Genomic DNA, 6,109 nt, shown 5'->3' on the forward strand with positions numbered 1-6,109 from the left:
GACACAGAAGCGTTTGGGCGAAGGGACAGAGGCGGGATTGTGGCGCCGAGAGAAACTGAACAAAAACCGTCTTGTTCCAGAATGAGATCGTCAGTGTTTGATAAAAGCAACAGCCATCACGGAGAAGATGGATGAGCAGATGAAAACCAAATAATGGTATTTTTTTTCTGGGAGGATAATAAATAACGGGATGTCCGTGATCGACAAAATGATAAAACTTTAATGGCGTGGTTTCTCTATCTTTCAGATATATTGAGTGATGAACTTTTGGAGTATTTCACCAAACAGATGTTTTCAAATACTTTTGATAAATGGGCGATGTGATGTTTCGGAGGGAGCCACGGAGAAGACGTCTCTTTCATGGTTTCCACTTTGCTGATGAAGGAGAGAAGAAGAGAGAGAGAGAGAGTCGCACAAACAGAGTCCTGATCCTTCATATCACTCCTCTTCTTCTTCTTCTCTCTTCGAGCAGCTGATACAAACCAACTGTGATTCGGCCAAATGCGTCATCGACTTTCTACATCTGCTCCAACCACCAGATGCTTGCTGATTCTCTTCTGGGGGGGAAATTCTTTGGCAAACAGGAAGTGAGGCTTCTTGGATTTCTGCATTATCAAATTATTTTGGGAGGGAAAAAAACTCATATTCAGTTTCAGCCCTGAAAGTTAGATGGAGAACACAGAGCCTACCTGTGAAAACTGAAAATCCCCCGATGAAACCTCCAGGAATTCTGGATCTTTTTATTCAGAACTCAGGAACTAGATGTCTTTAATAAACTCCATATGGTTCCGGTTGGTTGTTACCATCTTCAAAACGTTACCTGGTTGCTGGAGGTGTCAGTTTTATCGATGTTAATATTGAGCTATGATGATTTCCAAACTATTCGATTTTATGAATTTGCTTTCTCGAAAACTCCACTTTGTCCTCATAGCTTCCAGTTTCCCTCTGTCTATTTTTGAACATAATTTTTCCAACTTTTCATCTCTTCTCACTGGAATTGGGACTAAAATCCTTCTCAACTCTGACGACATTATGTTTGTAAACTTGAACATTTCTAAATCTGTTTGTACGGAGGTTTGAGTTTTCCTGCACCAGCCGCAGGTTCGATTACGACCCGGCCCTTCACTGCCAGTCTTCTCTCTCTCTCTCTCTCTCTCCCTGTCTTTCTCTCTCATGATTCCAAAACAATACCTTTACAGTAGTAGAGAGAGGAGGAGGTGGAGGAGGAGGAGGAGGAGGAGGAGGAGGAGGAGGAGGAGGAGGAGGAGGAGGAGGAGGATGAGGAGGAGGAGGATGGGAAAAGGGCGAGAAAACACCATTGCACCTGCTTTTTAAAGATGGATTGATGGGTAGAACGGGAAGAAATAGAAGAAGAAGAAAGTTGAGATAGTTGGAAAGTATCACATCAGGTCTGTGTACTCTTAATACCATCATATCTCCTCGAGTACTTCTGATCGTTCACAGTATAAACACAACTCTGGTTTTTATGTCACCAATCAAACTCAGTGTTTATATCGTTGGTTTTATGAATCATTGAATCAGCAGCAACACAGACGAGTCTCGAGTCCCGTTAAAGAGAAATCACACTTCTTGAGTATGAATCGAGGTTTTGAACGTGCAAAGATATTTTGTTAAGTTGTGTACTTACGTTTTCCAAAATATCTCTTACAAATTCATTTTGTCGCTTGTTGATTGCATCACATTCTCTTTACCTGTATTCGTCTGTTCTGGAACTTCCACGGCTAACGGTTCATGACAGTTCATGATTATTCGAAGCCATTTTGCAGCTTTTATAAACAAAATCTGAACGTGATTCACATCAGGTAGATTTTCAATTGCGACGGTGGTGAACACGACAAATCCCATGATGCAACGCTGCATCATGATGTCATCAAAGACAGACTTGTGTTATTGTTTAACTGACAAAACCAAAATGACACCCTGACTTCACAGTAACACAAACTTCCTGTACAACATCCAATGCCTTTGTAAATAATGATTGTCGTATTTGTAAACTTTAATATGAGCTCAATCTTCAGCTTCTGGAACTGGTTCCCTCTCACACACGTACATCTCTTCTCACTGGAATTGGGACAAAAATCCTTCTCAACCCTGACGATCATATGTTTGCAAAGTTGAACATTTCTAAATCTGTTTGTACGGAGGCTTGAGATTTCCTGCACCAGCCGCAGGTTAGATTCCGACCCGGCCCTTCGCTCTCTCTCTCGCTCTCATGATTCCAAAACAATACCTTTACAGTAGTAGGAGAAAAAGTCTTTCCACATATAAAATCCTAGCAGATAAATTAGTTTAATTGTGGGAAACAGTTTCATTTCAGTGACGTTGGGACACAGATGTTTCCAGAGGAGGCGGATGCTGATTCATGGAAAGCCGCCGTCTTCTACTGACCACTCACTTGTGATGTGGGGGGGGGTTTAGTGCCTTGCTCAAGGACGCCTTGAAGGTGGTTCTGACGAGCAGGAGGAGTTTCTGTGTCCAGATGTTTTGAAGGGAGACAGCAGAGCAGGAATGAGGAGGCTTCGGGATCAGAGAGGGAGGAGTGAGGGTTGAGAGAACTTGGCTCCTCCCCCTCCAGGGACAAACCGATGTCAGGTCTGTGCGTCTGAGAGGATTAAGTGTGTGTTTGCTTTTTGTTCAAACGTGGCACACACGACAAAACAGCTTGAGTCCACACACAGACGCCCATGTGTGGGTCCAGACAGGGAGGACACAGCTAATCCTGTAACCTTCATCACACAGACGCACGTCCTGTTCTCGAACATCACTGTCCTCAGACTCCAGGGTTTGATCTGCACAACAGACAAATGGAAAGAATGATGCAGAGAAGAAGTGCGTCTGGGTTCTGATATCAGAGAGATCTGATTGTTATTTCATCCACGACTGGTTGATTTTCCATTTAAAGTCAGAACATTAATCTCAACCCGTCCACAACCGAACTTACCGACTCTGCACTTCACTTCATCTTCCCTTAAAGCTGCTTTTAGACATCTGGAGGTTCTTCTGAGGTTCTCCTGAGGAACTGAATGTGAGAGAGGACACGTCAGAGTCTCTGGAGTTTGTCCCACTCGTCCACATTGGTTAAAAACCCTCGGATACAACAACAGGAGATTCTCAGGATTCACCGCAGGCCAGCACGTGGGTGTGTTCAATGTTTTGGATTCAAAACTGAGAAAAGGAAAACCTCCTGCAGAACTGATTTGTAAATATTTCACAAATCCTCTTTATTTCTCCGTCTTTATTTGTTTTTTCCAGTTTTAATTTGCTTCGAACCCAAACACTGAAATCCCAGTTTCCTGTTCCTGAACCTCTCTTCTCCCACTGACGCTCCATTCCTCTCCGACGCTCCGCGGACCATAAACCCCGGAGCTGGACCGCACTCCTCCAGCTCGGTGTGTTTTAGAGAGCCTCCTTGTCCATAATGCCATATAACATAAACACATTGCGTTTGATTGGTGGACATAAACATTGACTGTGGCTGGAGCACGGTTTAACGCCAGGCCACAACTCACGGCCGCTGTTAACAGCTCGCCGCTAGAGCGGAGGGACGCCAAGGTCGAGCGCCGGCCCGTGCACTCAGGGTCACTGAGGAAGACGAGAGAGGAGGAGGAGGAAGAGGAGGATGGGAAAAGGGCGAGAAAACACTATTGCACCTGCTTTTTAAAGACGGATTGATGGATAGAATGGGAAGAGATAGAAGAAGAAGAAAGTAGAGAGGGTTGGAAATAATTAAATCAGGTGCCTGTACTCCTAATACCAGCTTATCCCCTCGAGTACTTCTGATCGTTCACAGTATAAACACAACTCTGGTTTTTATGTCACCAATCAAACGCAGTGTTTATATCGTTGGTTTTATGAATCAAGAGAATCAGCAGCGATTCAGACGAGTCTCCGTTAAAGAGAAATCACACTTCTTGAGTATGAGTCGAGGTTTTGAACGTGCAAAGATATTTTGTTAGGTTGTGTACTTACCAATTATCCAAAATGTTGATTCAAATTAATTTTGTCGCTTGTTGATTGAGTTACATTCTCTCTACCTGTGCACGTCTGTGTTTGAACTTCCAACAATTCATGACGCCATTTTCAACTTGAATAAAACTTTTAAAACATAATCTGAACATGATTCTCACCTTAGTCACGTCAGGAAGATTTTCATCTGCGACGGTGGTGAACACGACAAATCCCATGATGCAATGCTGCTTCATGATGTCATCAAAGATGGACTTGTGTAATTTTTTAACTGACAAAAACAAAATGACAACCTGACTTCACAGTAACACAAACTTCCTGTTGATGGAAACAATCACTGTCAAACATCCAGTGCCTTTTAAATGAATGATTGTTTTATTTGGAAACTTTAAAATGAGTTCCCTCTCACACACGTGTACACACACACACACACACATGTTTATGTTTCCACTCAGGTTACACTCTCTCACAGGTTGTTGTTGCGTTTGACTCGTTGTCGTTTCGCTCGTCCGCTGCTTAATAAACTCAACTTTGTGTTGTTAGTTAGTTTCCTTCATCCATCACAGAGATGAACAGCAGCCGCGTGTACAGCTGCTAAAAGCTTTTCACGTGAGAGACCTGGTGTGTGTGTGTGTGTGTGTGTCTGTGTGTGTGTGTGTGTGTTTGTGTGTTTTTTAAACCTCTTATCAGATGGATGCGTGTTATAACTCTTCCCATCCACACGTAAACAGGCCGTGCAGCAGGAGGCCGGTCTTCGAGCCTCTCTGGTGTTTAGCAGATTCTGTTTCACTGCTCTAGTGTCTCTCTCTGCTTCAGCCCCCCCCAGGCCCCCCCCCAAGCTACATTAAACAATACAAACTCACTCATATTCTGACACCAGCTCTTGTTTATTATAAGAAGCCAAACGGCGTTGGCGAGTGCGAGCGGCGAGCAGCCGGGCCTCGTCCTCGTGGAGCTGCAGCTGGAGTCTGTCTCCTCTCGGTGTCTCCTGGGGACAGACCGGACATTTGCATAACAAGCCGTCCTGGTGACACCGGAGACAGATGTCCGGCTGCTGAGGAGAGTCGGTCGCATCCTTTCATTATCTCTCAGCCGCTGTCACTTCTTGTGTTGTGGCTCCTCCCCCCCCCCTGTCAGAAACCCTGTGATCTGAGCTGAGTCACTTCTCATGGAGGCTTCTCTGAGTCGTCCTGTGGGAGGAGCTACTCGACTCCAACTAACTTCCTGTGAGGACGTAATAAAAGCAAATCTTCTCTTTTTTAAGGGAAAACATCAAGTTTTGTGCTTTAATTTACTAGATTAACAGAACTGTTTTATTTTGGTCTCAGTTTATGAGTTATTTTGGGTTTTGTGATATTATTTATGTACTATAAAGAATTTACTATTAAGCGGCCTGTGATTTTGAAAGTGGTTTCCAGGTGAATTCCCTCTGAGCGTTGATTTGTGGATTTGTCAGAAAGATGACATAATAAAAACTGAACTGATTCCAATGAAACTTAGTGGAAGGATCATGAAGGAACATATTCAACTATCGGGCAGATCTTGGATTTTCTTTTAACATTGTGAGAGGTTTTTTTCAAAATTTTCCTTGATTTCTCAGAACATTTTTTATTTATCCTTATGAAAAATATCGGACATATTAACGGAACTGATATAATAAATAATAAAAGCAAATCTTCTCTTTTTTAAAGAGAAAACTTCAAGTTTTGTTTTTTAATTTACTAGATTAATACAACTGTTTTATTTTGGTCTCAGCTAAAAAGTTCTTTGGGGTTTTGTGATATTATTTATGAACTATTAGAACTTTACTATTCAGCAGCCTGTGATTTTAGAAAGTGGTTTCCAGGTGAAGCTTATTCTAAGAACATTATTCACTCTCTGCGTTGGTTTGTTGGTTTGTCAGAAAGATTACACAATAAAAACTGAACAGATTCCAATGAAACTTGGTGGAACATATTAAACTTTGGGGAAGATCTTGGATTTTATTAAGATTGCGAAAGTTTGTTTTTATACTTTTTCCTTGATTTCACAGAGAAAAAATAATTTATCCTTATGAAAAATATCAAACATATTTAAGGAACTGATGTCTATGAGTGTGTGAGTTATTTTAAAGAGGCTGTTG

Source organism: Limanda limanda, chromosome 15 (genome assembly GCF_963576545.1).
Source record: "Limanda limanda chromosome 15, fLimLim1.1, whole genome shotgun sequence".
Taxonomy (NCBI): domain Eukaryota; kingdom Metazoa; phylum Chordata; class Actinopteri; order Pleuronectiformes; family Pleuronectidae; genus Limanda; species Limanda limanda.